General features: G+C 37.1%; 1 pseudogene; it reads left to right on the top strand.

Annotated features, from left to right (window-relative positions):
* Positions 1–5,253: 5,253 nt before the first annotated feature.
* On the top strand, positions 5,254–6,178 carry LOC101392863 (olfactory receptor 1J21-like; annotated as a pseudogene).
* The last annotated feature ends 7,192 nt before the right edge of the window (positions 6,179–13,370 follow it).

Genomic DNA, 13,370 nt, shown 5'->3' with positions numbered 1-13,370 from the left:
ATACATACATATATATATATATACATATCTTAAGTCTGCTTGTGCTGCCATAACAAAATATCATAGACTGGGTGGCTTAGATGACAGAAAGTTATTTTCTCACAGTTCTGGAGGCTAGATGTACAAGATCAAGGTTCTATTAGACTCCGTTTTTGGTGAGAGCTCTCTTCCTGGCTTGCAGATGGCTGTCTTCTTGCTATGTCCTCACACTGCCTTTTCTTGGTGTCTGTGCATGGAAAGAGAGAGCAAGCTCCCTGGTGTCTCTTCCTACAAGGACATGAATCCTAGTGGATCAGGACCCATCCTTATGATCTCATTTAACCTTAATTATGTTCTTAGTGTCCCCATCTCCAAATACAGCCAGGCTGGGGGTTAGAGGTTCAATATATGAATTCCAGAGGGTCACAAACATCAGTCCATAACAACACATGTATGTATAAAATCTTTGTTTATTTCTGCATTTTGTCATATTGTTGGAGTCACGTTTTGTCTCTCAATATTTCATTTCTATAGTCCACTGATATGGCATATAATTGCTGTATATTATTCCTTATGTAAAAATACTATAATTTTGTTGTTGTTGAACTTTTTCCCACTATTATGAGCAGTGTTGCTATAGACCTTCTCATTTGTGTCTCCAGTTGTACATGTGCAAATCTTTTTTGGAATATAAACCTGAGAGTGTAATTGCATGGTCCAAGGCAATGCATATTTTCAAATGCAAAATATAATGCCATATTGTTTCTCTATTAGAAATGAATAAGACTTCCAACTAAGTTATTGTCAAAAAAGAGCAGCCTCTAACTTAAATTTTCCAATCTATTAAAATAAAATGGAGCCTTACTAAGGTTTTAATTGTCTTTCCCTGATTATTACTGGTTGACTATCTTTTTATGTGATTATTAGCTCATTTGAGTTTCTTTTCTCTGAAATACCTAGTAATCTGATTTTGCCTATTTTTCGATTTTGTTTTGTGTACATACATCAGTGTATTTTTGTTATTAAATTATAAGCTATTGCAGGCAGCAGGTTGTGAACAGGCTTTGGAAAGATGGCTGGTGTAACTGAAAAGTCCAATTGCCCAGGTTCTTGGTCAGTGTAAGAGAGGAATTCAGACACTGACACAATGGCAACAGCAAGCAAGAAAAGATTTTTTAGAGCAAAGGACAGATACACTCTAAGCGAGGAGCAAGCATTGCTAGAGAACGCATCTTCCCTGTGTCTTGGGTTAGTTTTATTTTTATTTGGGCTGTCTTAGAAGGGAATTAGCATTATCTGGTTATCTGCCAATAATGATTTTTTCCTTCATCCACACGTTGGGAGGGGTAGTTCTTGACCTTTTAGGGGAATCTCCAGAACTGTCATGGCAGTCATCCCCCACAGAAGGGGGGCTAATGCATATGGGATTTGAATGTAAATTAAAGAAAGTTCAATGTCCTCTAGACCTGTATAGCAAGACTTTGTATGTGTTGTTTGTGCACTCATTATTTCTATCGTTGTGGTTGAAGGTCTCAGGCTCCAGTGGCGGTGCCAGGCGGGTCTCAGTTCCCCTTTAACTGCATCTTGTAGGATACCAGGAAGATGCTTCACTGGTGCAGCAAGGTCTCCAACTATGATCCCCTGCTCATGTCAACCTAGCTACCTATCTCAGCTGGGATAGAATAGCAGTGGATAAACATGAAGATCTTCTAGGGAATGGTATCTGGTACCTGGGGAAGTAGTAACGTCATTTCTTAATTCAAAGAGACACTTTTTCTCATACTGTTTAATCAAGTAAGAAATGTTGCAGAGTCATGGATTTTGTTTTTATCTCCATGCATGTAGGAAAAGTGGGAGGTGCCAATGATGTTCTTCTGGTTTGAGAAGGAAGTCTCGTTGACTCTTGACTTTTAGGAATGCAGGCAGGTCAATTGTAGCCTTATAAATAGGGCAACAGATTATCAACCATAATCCACAGGACCTAGAGACTATTTCTGAAATCTAAATACCTTACAAGACTCATCATTCAAACAGCAGGTCCAAGTATTGATTGATTTAACACTAACAAATTAATAGTACATGAATATTCATACATCTTCATCTCCAATAATAGCACAAGATATTCATATTCTACCTGGCTTTGAAGAAATGGAGCTGGAGATGTAGGCAATAAATTTGGAATCAATGTTGTAAGGGGTTTGGTGGAAAACATCTCTTGAAGAGTTAATCTATAGTATTGTGATAAACCTGCACCAAGAGAATGCTGACTTCACAGCTTTTGGGCAGGAGACCAAGATTTATAGAAACTGTAGTCCATTCCCCAGAGTCCATTTGTGGTGATGGGATATAAAGTCCATCAATATTTTATTCAGAGAATTAAAGTATTAGAGTGTTTCTGGTGTTCTTGAAATAGCAAGGTGTTCAGAAACAAGAGACTTGGGTTAACACACTAAGGCTCCAGTTTGGTTTGTTATGGACTCTGAGTCACATTTTCTCCAAAGTCAACAGACAGGGAAAAAAGCTCTGTGAATCACCAAGTTCCTAGTAGCTGCTTTGTGGTTATTATCATTATTCCTCCAGGCGTGAACTCTCCTGTTGCCTGCTATCAGCAAACACCTCTTCCCTCAAGGGAACTAAAGGTAGCAAAGCAATTATTTCTTGTTTGTCTCCAATTTGGATCTGGGGTTGGAGAGTTGCCACTCCTACCAGATCTTCTCCATGATTTGTAGTTAGAACCCATGCCCATCACTCAGGAGTTGTAAACAAGTGTGTGTCCATATCTGTTTTATTTGGTTTTGAACTGATAATTCTTCTCTCGGTTGCAGTGAATGTTTGAGACTCTTAAAGACTCCACCTGCTTCATTGTATCCTGTGTCTTCTAGGGAGAAATGGAAGAGCCCTCCCTGGCCTTGTAGCTTAAGGTATATGTGCTCATCACCTAAGAGGCAATGTCAGAGCAGGAGTAGAAATCATATTCAGCAGTGTTATTGTATGTGTTTATGTGTTTATGTCTGTGTAGGTGTGTGTCCAGTCTGTGCTACTGATCCATAACGGCTCTACTGCTCCTCACACCAGGGAATAGCAGACTGCTCCATGTAGAATAACTTATCTCAAACTGATCATCTATCTAATTTTTGAGAGGATAGGGAAATCATATCTCCTCTTGCTTATCTCTTACCAACCATTAAGTCTTTTTGCTTTTCTCCAAATTTTATCCTAAACTGTAGCTATCTTCATCTCTGCTGCCATGATCCAGGTGTAAGCACATGCTGTTTTATACCTGGACTACTGCAATAGCTTCTGGTTAAATTTCTGCTGACACTTTTGTCTTGTTATAATCTGTTCTCTACTGTGTGAATGAAAAAAAATTTCATTCACTCCTTTCCTAATACATTTTCATGGATGTTCTATTGGTCTGAGAATAGAATCAAAACTTTCCATAATAGCAGAAAAAATCTTACATAATCTGGGTCCTAGACAATTCTCCAGCCCCATAACATTCCCATGCTGACCATGCTCTTGAATTTTCCTTTGAACACCACAGTCCTGTCTTCTGCAAACAACTAGAATGCCCATTTTTATAATCTCCACATGACAGGCTGTTATTATTCAGGACCCATTGTAAAGAAAGAATAGGAACAAGCATCCTCACCATTTTGGCCTCTTGAAATTTGACAATGTCTATCAAAATTGTGAATGTATATATCCTCCAATTCAATTTCTAGGAATTTATCCTACATATACATATACATATACATATACATATACATATACATGTGTGTGTGTGTGTGCGCACACTATTGTGAAAAATAGCATATGAACAATGTTATTAATGAAATATTGCTGGAAATAGAAAGATACAAGAAACAACATAAATGTCCATAAAATAGCTAGTTAGCACTTTCATTGCGATAAACTGATTATCATTAACATGGTAATGACTAGGAACACTGATTGTGTAATTCTTCTCAGGTAACAATATTAAATTAACACGATTTTTAATGTAGTGGACTGAAGAAGGTAGGAACTGTAGAGAAAAAGTCAGTCAAATTGGGAGAACTGGTACATAATGTAAACTTCAGTTAACCCCGAAGATGAATGGTGAGTCCTGTAGTGAGACATTTTCTCATCTCTCAAAGAGAAAGACTTTTAGAATGAATGTTGTTATAGAGTAGGTGGATTCTATTTTTTAGTAGATAAACCATCATTTTCCCTTCCCTATCATTTAGTGAGTGTTGCCATGGGAAAGTCTAAGATTAACTGACCTGAAGAAGAAAGAGAGAGAAATGATAGTATTGGCAAAGTACAAGAACTGTTAGAATATGATGAGAAAAATGTTGTTATGAATCACTGGCATAAAACTTAGGTTAGGAACTCTGAAAAAAGGTATGTTATTTGGCAATATCTGGACAGACACATACAAAGAGCTTATTCTTTGGCAGATTCAGGATATCACTGGAAAAGCCAAAGTATTTCCTGGTGTTCTGAGAACTTGAATAAGAGTGATCTGGCTAGAAATGAGAGAATAAGGCGAGAATTTGGGAGAGGAGACTTTTTTCTCCACGAGAAAAAATTCCTCCATGAAAATTCCTTTAGAAAGAGTGATGGTAGACTGAAAATGTTGAGGAGTGGGAAGGAATTTTCTTAAAGGAAGGACTGAAGGCTATGTTACAAGGTATGTCCCTAGATCTTTTATGTTATTGACATAGATTCTTGTCCTTAATGTTCTTGCCTTGATAAGTTACATATGTTTGCACCAAGTCTCCAAATCCTGATTTCTAGGAGATCAGAGCAGCCCACTGGTTTGTCTTACCTTGATCCAATCCATGGAAATAAAGTGTTAGCCAAAAATTTATAAGAGGCATGGGAAAGGTTAAGAAAGGCCAGCAGAACAATTGGAGAGCCTCTATTAGAGTTTCTAAGAACTGGTTACTGACTTAGTCTTGAACCATAGTTTCCTGATCTCAGATTTCTGTCATGAACTCCTGGAATCCTCAAATTTTATCCTGATCTGATATCATAATCGTTCCGAGGTTTCATGGTTTCTCCAAAAGAGAGTGTTTTGGTTACTGGGGGGACACATAATATCCTGATGTCAGATCAGGTTTTTCATGGAGTTTTAGCCCATTAACAGGGCAAAAAGAATGAGCAATTCAGGTTAAAATTCATGTACTGACTAGTCCAAAACCATGTTTCCATTATGTGATAGTCATAATTATTTCTCATTCTTTCACATTTCCACCTCTTTTCTTATCTCTAGCAAAAGAGAAGAACATGAGGAGGGATAATCAGAGTGTGTCTGAATTCCTCCTCCTGGGACTCTCCATCTGGACGGAGAAGCAAGGCATATATTACAGTCTTTTTCTGGTCATGTACCTGACCACAGTGCTGGGGAACCTGCTCATCATCCTGCTCATCAGGCTGGACTCTCACCTCCACACTCCCATGTACTTCTTCCTCAGCCACTTGGCCTTCACTGATGTCTTTTTCTCATCAGTCAGAGCTCCAAAGATGCTCATGAATATGCAGACACAGAATCAATCCAAGTCATATGCTGGGTGTATTTCTCAGGTGTGTTTCTTCTCATTTTGGGGGTGTCTTGAAAGCTTGCTTCTCACATCAATGGCCTATGACAGGTACCTGGACATCTGTCACACCCTCCACTACACCACCATCATGAGTCAGAACCTGTGTTTCCTGCTAGTAACTGTGTCCTGGGTCCTATCCTTCACCAGTGCACTTTTGCACACCCTCCTTCTGGCCTGTCTCTCTTTCTGTGGAGACAACACTCTCCCCCACTTCTTCTGTGATCTCTCTGCCTTACTTAAGCTGTCCAGCTCAGACACCAAAGTCAATGAACTGGTTATCCTCATCCTAGGAGCAGCGGTCCTTACCATGCCATTAATATGCATCCTGGTCTCTTATGGCCACAATCTTTAGAGTCTCCTCCACCAAGGCAATCTACAAAGCCTAGTCCACATGCAGCTCTCACCTCTCTGTGGTGTCTCTGTACTATGGAGCAATTATTGGACTCTACTTTTTCCCCTCATCTAAGAACTCCAATGACAAGGATGTCATTGTGGTTATATTGTACACACTGGTCACTCCCATGCTAAATCCCTTTATCAACAGTCTGAGGAATCAGGATATGAAAGGAGCTTTGGGAAATATACTCAATAGAGGAAAATTTTCACCATGATGAGCATTGTTTTTCCTACTCATTTGATATAAGACACTCTCCATCCTGAAAATGCCACATGAGCATCCTTTCCTCTTGAATAGCTGCTTTTTAGTGAATCTTGATGCAGCACTATTTCTTCAGTCTCTGTTACAACTTGGACTTAGTTTTCTTCTCGGTTTGGTTTTTGTTCATTTTAGAGTGTCATGGGAAAGTTTTATTAAAAACATACCTATGTAATTATTTTATTCTAAACATTTTTTTTCTTTCTCTTAAGAAAGGTATCCCTTTCTACAAGCAGTTAAAATGTTTATGTAGGTGTCTCTTGTAGGTATCCCTTGTCCTACAAGCAGTTAAAATATTTATGCAGTCAGAGCTTTCAGTCTTTTTATTTTATTTTATTTTTTTTATAGTTCACAATCTTTATATAGTAAAGCTTTTCCCTTCTCAAGATAACAAAAATATTCTTCTGGCAGTTTCATGATTTTATTTTTGTGTTTCTTCTGTAAAACATTTGAAATTTATTTTTATCGATGACATTAATTAGACATTACGTTTTATTTTTGTTTCTAATTTCTTATAAATTGTCCAAATTTTGGTTTCAGTTATGTTTATAGAGTTATGGTAATGTGGTATGTCACTTTTTTTCCCTTAAATTGAGCAGACCTTGTCACAAACTGAAATGAGATGGTTTTCTGCAAAAGGCCAGGAAAATTGTCCAGGCAGGACTGGTACTGGATCCAGGTGGTGAACTCAAATTTGACTGTAGGCCACTGTGTTGTAGGACAGCCAATTGGATGTGAAGCATGGTAGTGAGAGCAGAGATTTAAAAATGGCTTTCCAAGTGATGATGTGATTATGGGTGATCAGTCCAATCTGATAATGTGTTCAGCCTTTCAGGGTGTGGGACTAAGAATGTGTAGTAAGAATATCTGGAAATCTAGGCAACCTGAATTGAACTCAGGCAGGACTTAGTGTAGTTTAATCCAAATATATCTGAATTTTAAAAAATGTACTTTCCTGCCCCAAGTTCATGCATATGGTGTCCTATGTTTCCGTCTGAAATTGTAAGGTTTTGTCTTCAGTCCTTGAGAAACTACCTCTGCCCAAGGCAGATGTAGCTAATTTCATTGCCATAAGCTGATACTTGTGACAAATATTTCTGTATCCATTACTTCATTTAACCATAGTCATTGGTATAAAGGAGGGAATTCATATCACGAGAGGCTTACTAAGTTGCCCAGTGCCACTAAACTAGCACTATTTAGTGGAGGTGGTACTCAAACTACTCAAGGTGTGAGGTCAAATATATTCAAATCTTTAAATAATTTGAATATATTTCAAACTTGAACAATATTTTTACCCATTTTATTTGGAAATTTTATGTATACTTTAAACCAACATTAAAATAGCATAAAAACAAAAGAGCATATCTAACATATATACAGTTTAAATATATATGTGTGTGAATTTATATATTTATATAGTATGTTGTATGCATATACATAGGTGCATATTTGTATATATGTGTGTGTGATATTTAACACACTAAAAGTAATATTAAAAGAAATACTCACTTAACAATCCTTTGGCTTAACTAGTAGAAAAGTAACAATATTTTAAGCCCTTTGTCTCTCCTCCTGAGTTGTATTTTCCTCTCCTCTGTAAAATATCCAATATCTTTAATATTTTCAATATTTTATTACTTTTCTTTAAATTTTTAACACTTCTATGTTGGTTCTTCAATTTTCCCTGCTCTAGAACTGCATATAAAGCGAATAATACTATATTTATTCTTCTAGGCTTTGCTTTTGTTGTCTAATACTGTCCTTGTGAAATTCATCCATACTGTATAATATTCCACTGTGAAGCTATAACATACTAGTCTGTTCTATTTTCTATGGCTATTTTGGTTGTTTTCAGCATTTCGCTATTACAAACAATGCTGCTACAAACATTCTTGTACATTATCTAGTGCATATATGTAACAGATTCTGTAAATTCTAAACTCAGAAGAAGAATTACTGGATTGTAGGCATGTGCATGTTCAACTCAACTATCACTGCTAAGCTCTTCTGTGAAATAGTTGTATCAAGAAGCCAGTGGGGAAAATCTACATAATATATGATTTCAACAGCATGCCGTTCTGGAAAACCTATAGAGACAGCAAAAAGAGCAGTGGTTACCAGGAGTCCAGGGCTTGAAGGGGGGAAGCACAAATAGGTAGGGCAAAGGGGATTTTTAGGGCAGGGACACAATTATATATGGTGCTGTAACTATAGATACATATCATTATGTATTTGTCAAAAACCAGAAAAAGCGTGCAACATAAAGAGTGAATTCTACTGTTAACCATGGACTTTAGTTAATAATATATCAATGTTAGTTCAATTGTAACAAAAGTACCACATGGATGCAAGATGTTAATAATAGGGGAACTGAGTAGGGGTGAGGGAGAAGTATATGGACGTTTTCTACTCAATTTTTCTGTAAACCTAAAATTACTCTAAGAAATAAAGTCTCTTAATTTTTAAAAGTTATATAAATTTAAATCTCTATCAGCTGAGTATGAGAGTTCCTGTTACTTTACTTCTTCAACAATACTTGGTATTGACAAATTTCTTAATTTTTCCAATTCTGGTGAATAGAAAAATATCTCATTGTGGTTTTACTTTCTATTTACCTGATTACTTATGAGGTAGAGCATCTTAGCCTATGTTTATTGGATATTTGTGGCAGAGATGGCTGGCTGTCCACCAAAATTTCATGACCTCCTTCCCATGTGTGAAGTCATCACTGGGAGGTCGCTGCCACATTTTCTACTAATCTAGGAGTAGGTACGTGACATATTCTCCACAATGGAAGAGAATGTGTCTTGTTTCCTGGCTAGAATTTTAAAGAAGTGTATGTGTCTTCTCCTCGATTGTCTGGAAGCAAATGACCTGCTGCCTGGAGAGATAATTGAACCTGGTCCCTGAATTACTACATAGTAAAACGCCATCAACCCACACTGGATGATTATAGCAGCCATCAGTATCCTTCTTGATACAAAATTTCCCTTTTGAGATACATGATTATTTCTTTTCCCTGCTTTTTTATTGGGTTATCTTTTATTTATTGTATTGTAAGACAGACTTCATATAATCTGGAAATAAATCCTTTGTCAGTTATATATACTTCAAATACCTTTTATTATTGGAATCTTGTTATTTTTGTTTTTTTTTACTATCTATTAATGTCTTAATTTTAATGTGATTAAAGTTAATGCATTATTTTATGATTTGAGTTCTTGAATTTAACATGCTTCCTTGAGAAAGTCACCTTGAAAACAGCAACTATTCTGTTTCAAAGACAACAAAGACTGGATGTGGCATCAGGAAAAGTGCAGAGTCTGAGGAAGGGTGGACTCAAGATTTCTTGTCAGAGGGAACATCTTGAATTTGCATAAATAGTAGGAATACTTCAGTGGAATCCCCTCTAGCACAGTTTGCTACAGACAACTCAGCATTGGGTGGTCCCGTCCTATACTCTTACTCAAAGGATAGAGTTGTTCAGCAAAGTAACCTACAAGACTCATATAGTACTATAGTGTCAGTGTCAGAGTAAATGTCCATTAAACTCAGAGATATTAGTATTAATTCAACACACACACACACACACACACACACACACACACACATACCCACAAACACCTTGTGACTAACAGCTCATATATGCAAGGCATTGTCCAGAGTCTGGGGGAAGTTTGTGACCTTGGAAAATAAAAGCCAATTGAATGTCTAGAGTGAAATCCATGCCCTTGACACAATTAACACACTGTGATAAGAAACTGAGCTAGATGTCTCAGAACAGAATGATACAATATCAATAGCATATGCTTTGATAACAACTCAACAGGATCCAGTTGTTATAGCACTTTGAAGATTTCCATCCCCGATAGAGTTTTTTACTGGCATTGGCTAGTAAAGCATGTGCTTTTCCGTGTGGTTCAAACCAAAAATACCTGAATTTTTGAAAAGAAAAAAAGGACTTCCCTGTCTCATGTACATAAAGATAGTGTGTTATACTTTTACATAAAATTTTAAAATTTTGCTTTCAGTCCTTGAAATATATAGAGTTGATTTTTTTATTCTTATTTTTATTGAGGTCATAATAGTTTATAACATTGTGAGATTCCAGTTGTACATTATTATTTGTCAGTCACCATATAAATGCGCCCCTTAACCTCTTGTGCCCACTCCCAACTCCCTTCCCCCGGTAACCACCAAACTGAGCTCTCTGTCCATGTGTTAGTTTATATTCCACATATGAGAGAGGTCATACAGTATCTGTATTTCTCTGGCTTATTTCACTTAATATAATACCCTCCAGGTCCATCTATGTTGTTGCAAATGGGACAATTTTGTCTTTTTTTATGGCTGAGTAGTATTCCATTGTATATATATACCACATCTTCTTTATTCAGTCATCTGTTGATGGACACTTGGGTTACTTCCAAGCCTTGGCTATAGTGAATAATGCTGCAATGAACATAGGGGTGCATAAGCCTCTTTGAATTGTTAATTTCAAGTTATTTGGATAAATACCCAGAAGTGGGATAGCTGGATCATAAGGCATTTCTATTTTTAATTTTTTGAGGCATCTCCATACTGTTTTCCATAGAGGCTGCACCAGTTTGCATTCCTACCAGCAGTGAATGAGGGGTCCCTTTTCTCCACATCCTCTCCAACATTTGTTATATTTTGTCTTGGTGATTATAGCCATTCTCACGAGTATAAGGTGATATCTTAGTGCAGCTTTGATTTGCATTTCCATGATGATTAGTGATGTTGAACATCTCTTCATATGCCTATTGGCCATCTGTATATCTTCCTTGGAAAAATGTCTGTTCATATACAGTTGATTGTTTTTAATGTATGATGTAGAGATTCATTTTAATGTTTCCTCATATTAATAATGAAGTTTGTAAAATTAATTAATTTTAAAGAGTTTATTTTTTCTCCACTAGTCTGCAATAGATGTCCTCAACTGAAAATTAGGTAATTTCATTGGTACTCCAAAAAACAGATGTGGATAAATGATGGGTAATCTTTAAGTGGAAATGTGTCAGTAAGGATTTGTTCAAGACAATAGGACAAAATTGCTTCCCTATAAAACTGTTGTGGAAGCTGGAGAAAAGAGGTCAAGGAAGTTGCCTTTGAAGATTAAAAAAACTAACACTAAAGATTGTAGTGTAAAGCATAAAACAGATAGTTTCCAAAGATTAATGGGTACTAGCTGAAAATCTCAAGAATCACTGAAAACCTCCCCGAAATGTCTCAATCTGCAGCGGTCATGCAGGCGGCTCTTTGGAGCTCAATGGGAAACTACTGTGAATCTCACATCTGCCTATACTTCTGGCTATAACTACCTCCATAGAATAATGGCTTCTCCTTTTCTGCCTTCTAAGTCTCTCACGAGTTCCTCTCATTGGACAACATTAAACATGAAAAATACAGAAAAGAAAAATGTGGAAAATATGGTTTCCAGTCTGACAACTACAATGCAGAGGAAGCCTTAGAAGCGCGTGATGATGATGCTAAGTTAACAACAGATAATCTAGTTTGGGGCATAAGGACAAGAGAGAGAGTGAGTAGGAGGCTGAAAGAGTGCCCATAAGCAAGTCATAGGAACAGAATGAGGGGTGAATGGGACTGAGCCACCCCAGATGAGCCAACTTTAGATCAGCTAACCTGCAGCTGGCCACAGAAGCATGAGTGAGACCAGCCAAGACCAGAAAAATAACCAGGCCAATCCAGATCAGCTTAAGGTAGATCAGCCAAGCCTCAACTATCCCTCAGAATCATGAGTAACATAAATGCTTATTGTTGAATGCTGCTGAGATTTTGTGGTCATTTGTTATCCAGCATTTTTGTGGCAAGAGCTAACTGATACACAGGGGTGTGAAAAAGCCTTTAGGTCACATGGGCAAGCCTAACATCAGTGGAGTGGGAAAGTATATTCTTGCCCTGGGAAGGAAGGAGTAAATCTTTTTTTAAACAATAGTCCAATATACCACACTTAATGCCTGGAATGCTGTACAAGTACTTCTCAGGAGATGTAATTTTTTCCTGCTTTTCCTTCAAATTTCTTTAGTTGAGGATTGTTTTCATCTTCAACTGAACAAAAACTCTTATGGACACCATAAATTCTCTTCTAACTCTTAAGTATTATAAATTGCAAAGATTACTTTCTATCACAAACACTACCTCAGTTCTGTAGTTACAGTTGCCTTTCCCCCATTGGATCTGGCTGTAGGCAAGCATCTGAGGTCCAAAAAGGAGTCATAATGATATATTATCTCTTTTACCCTCGTTTTTCTCAAGTCTAGCTGCAGTTGCTGAACCTACCTTCTGGGGATGGAAAGTAGATGGGAGAATAGAAAGGGGTGACAATAATAAACTTCTTTGGTTGCTACCATATTAAAAGGTTTTGACTTCTCTTGACCTGGATGATGGTTAAAACTGACTCATTCTCTTGTTGTCACTTCCAGGCCAGGGGATTTTCAGAGACTTCCAGGCTGCCTTCCCACACATCCTCTGTGATATAACTAAATATATTTATTCCTATGAATGCGTCTCCTCATAGCTCCAGGTTTTGCAGTGGTGTATTCCCTACAGATCTCTTATTCTCTCTTGGAGTTTCCTAGATTTTCTAACAGGTTTTCTTGAGAAGAATTGAAAATGGTTTCATGTCACTTCTCTCTCTCACGTAACCTGCCTGTGCTCCATTGGAAACATTTTTGCTTTTATTACCCCACCAAGAAAAGAAGTGAAAGTATTTCCCAAACATCATTCCATTCCATAATTGCAGTTCCCTTTCCCCTCCCGTTTCATCTTTCCTATTGCTCTCACTCTCATAAAAGCAAGGGACATATATCAAACTTTTTAAAAGATTTTTTTGAAGCTTCTCCCACTAAGCTTCAAGTGAGGAGGAAAGCATCCCATTCTCTGTTGGGAAGATTTGGGGGTTCACTGTGCAGTTTCTCAAAAAAATAAAATAAAATAAAATATACACCACTCTACAAAAATCTCAAATCTCTAGCTCTTATCAGTTTTAGATCTACATCTAGGTTGAGAAACTCAAGAGTTATGAAACTGGTTCTTGGGCTGTAAACATCTATTCCTATAAACATCTTTATTTTGTATCTTTTTTTTTTTTTTTTTGCTGAGGA

This window comes from Ceratotherium simum, chromosome 29 (genome assembly GCF_057802395.1).
Source record: "Ceratotherium simum simum isolate JZ-2026a chromosome 29, ASM5780239v1, whole genome shotgun sequence".
NCBI lineage: Eukaryota > Metazoa > Chordata > Mammalia > Perissodactyla > Rhinocerotidae > Ceratotherium > Ceratotherium simum.
The sequence above is the reverse complement of the archived record's forward strand: the minus strand, read 5'-3'. Positions and strand labels throughout refer to the sequence as shown.